This window comes from Halyomorpha halys, unplaced genomic scaffold (assembly GCF_000696795.3).
Source record: "Halyomorpha halys isolate HHAL.00 unplaced genomic scaffold, Hhal_1.1 Scaffold574.1, whole genome shotgun sequence".
Lineage (NCBI taxonomy): Eukaryota > Metazoa > Arthropoda > Insecta > Hemiptera > Pentatomidae > Halyomorpha > Halyomorpha halys.
The window spans coordinates 227,932-230,726 of NW_027104908.1; the positions used below are offsets into that span (position 1 = coordinate 227,932).

Consider the following 2,795-nt stretch of genomic DNA (forward strand, 5'->3'; position numbering starts at 1 on the left):
CGTATTCCTTTCGCCGCATCACTGGTAGTGAGCCAGTGGAAACTGAGCAAGTGCGCTAAAGCTACACATATATATTAGTTTTATTTATTTGCATATATTTGTTGACCGTACCCTCGACAATCTCAACCTCATATCAGTTCAACTATTAACGCAGGATTATATTTGACGGTGCTATTTACAACAGGATAGGTAAGAGATACCACATTACGATATTCATTGTTATACTTATCTATGAATATCATTTCGCTTCATAAACTGGAACAAAATCTGACAATTTTCAGGTAATTAGCTTAGTCTATAAGTAGACTATACCATCTCAAGTGGACTCATATCAACACCTTATAAATGCAACATGGTAATTAGAGGGAGAAGGGACTCTCAAGCATCTATAATATATGAAATGTATAATTTGTGTAAGAAGAACTAATCTTTTTTTTAATCATTTATTTATTGATAATTACAACTGCATACATATATACACATCAAGTAAATTTGCTGTAAGTGATATTATGACATGATAAAAACATGTGGAGAATCTACCCACTGATAGAACTCCAAAAAAATGTCTAAAGGAGAAGATTTCGAGGCCATCTACTTTTCAGACGTCTAGGAGGATTATTAGATAGTGAAGGAGAAGCCAGGTTAGAAACGAGTTGGGTTGGGTGGTTGGGAAGTTTATTATGGAAGGATTGGTATCTGGTTCTGGCCAAATCGGCAACATAGGGGACATTGAGGTCCTGATGGATGAAGAACTAATCTTACAATGTTTTAATGTAGGGTACAGAAAAAAAAAAAAATGTTTGTAGTGTGACATAGGGGGCTGGCATATATAAAGACCCTACAAAACTATCTCAGAAAGTAATAGATATGATCGATAGTAAAACCAGTTCAATGATTCCCAAGCACGGTTTTGATCATTCAGGAAAATGAAAAAAATATTTATTTATTTAATAAAATATTTTAAAAAATATTGTATAAAGTAAAAATATATATAAAGTTGACTCTCCAACTTTATAATCAAATAATAATTTCACTCCTACTATAAAGTTTAAAAAGTGAACCTGTTTCCAAGGGTTACGTCCAAAAGCTAATAACCCTACCTGAAATGTTGTATAAATGATTATAGTTACGCAAAAAGTTTTATCACCAGGATATACAAAACTAGATTAAGGAAAATTATAATATTCTTGTATTGGCGATGCCATCTAAAATGGAAATAAAGCTTGAAAATAATAAATAAAATCCTATAATCCAAAGAAAATCTTCTTGTGGCAGTTCTTTACCTAAATCCTCCGGTTAGTTACGGGATATCTTAAAGGATTACCTCAGGAAGTAAGGTGCTGGCGGAAGAGTTACTGAGCAGACCTTCACAGATAAGTGGGCGCATTGCTCTCAAAGAGGACTTAACTCTGCCTCCTTAAAACGATCTGAATAAGTGGCATCAAGAGATAAAAACTGCTCTATACATTTATTTAAATTATAAAAATATATTAAAAGTATAAATTGATAATAATGAAATATACTTCAGCCACCTAACTAGGGATGGAAAAAAAATGAAAACATCAGTATTTATGAATACAGGAACTCAAGCATCGATGTTATTCATAAATCCCTAGTGTTTTTAAAATATCATAAGCACATCAATGACATTTCTAGAAATAAAACATGTTACCTGGAACTTTGTGTAATTTATTTTTAAAAATTAAAACATTTAGGATATAGCAGACTTATTTTTAAAAGAAGTTTTTTCTCTAAAATATCATATAAACAATAAAAATAATTATTCTAATTTACAAGCAATTAGATTCTTCCATTTAATTAAAAACCACTAACAAAAATTGAAAATCTTTTATGAATAAAGTCAGCTTGAACTAGTTTTGAAATGATTTATATTGACAATGTCGAATTGATTATGATTTAGGAGCTGAAGATCACCTGTTAAAGCCATATTTTATTATTACTTTGTAAATAGTATTTGAGTTGTATTTGTGTTTAATTTAGTTACATTTATATTTGTTTATATTATTTTAATTGGATTAAGTCATGTGAGAAGAAAAATATGTATTTATATTTGTGTGTTATAATTAAGTAATAGAGAAAGTTGCTAAGAGTTGATAATCGTCGCTAAGACGTCGCATAGCAACGGACCGACCATATTCGTTTTTTTAGGGGATTTCAGCTAATTAGTGGCCATGACCGTGTGTAACCAGCCCTTTCTGCGTTCATTTTATTATTATTTATTGACATTTTGACTGTGTTAACAGACATTACAGTCCGAAACCAGACCTTATCTGCGTTTCGACTTGAATATAAATTGATGCTAATTAGTCGGCTCGCATAATACATTAAAATAACTAGACCCTGTCTGCCCTTAATAAGTGCCAGTGTGGCCATCTTGGCTTTTGGGACATTTCGACTTTTGTGAGCCATTGCACCAACTTTGGACCAGTTTAAAATTGCAACGTTGTATTTAGCTACAGAGCTGCGACCAACACACCTCAACAAGCAAAATATCTTCCTCTGACCTATCGGAGTGGATCAACCTTTCGTCGACCAGTATTTATTAGTATTTATTTTATATATTTATATTGTTTTTTTTTCTGTGAATTTGTCTCTTTTGTTTACTTATTTTATTTATCTATAAAGGCGTTTTTATTTTTACTTGTATTCATTCTATTATTCATCTTTTGTTTATTTTAGTTTTAGTTTTTAAATATTTAAATTGACCAAATAAATGTTTATATCAGAACCAACTAGTTGTTTGTTCATTTTAAAGCCTTCCAACAAAAAGACAT

At 30.9% G+C, this 2,795-nt stretch overlaps 1 protein-coding gene across 1 annotated transcript in view; it reads left to right on the forward strand.

The window, feature by feature from the left end:
- The window catches only part of LOC106684365 (UDP-glycosyltransferase UGT5), a 21,472-nt gene that overhangs the window by 3,946 nt on the left and 14,731 nt on the right, over window positions 1-2,795 (forward strand). The window lies entirely within an intron of this gene.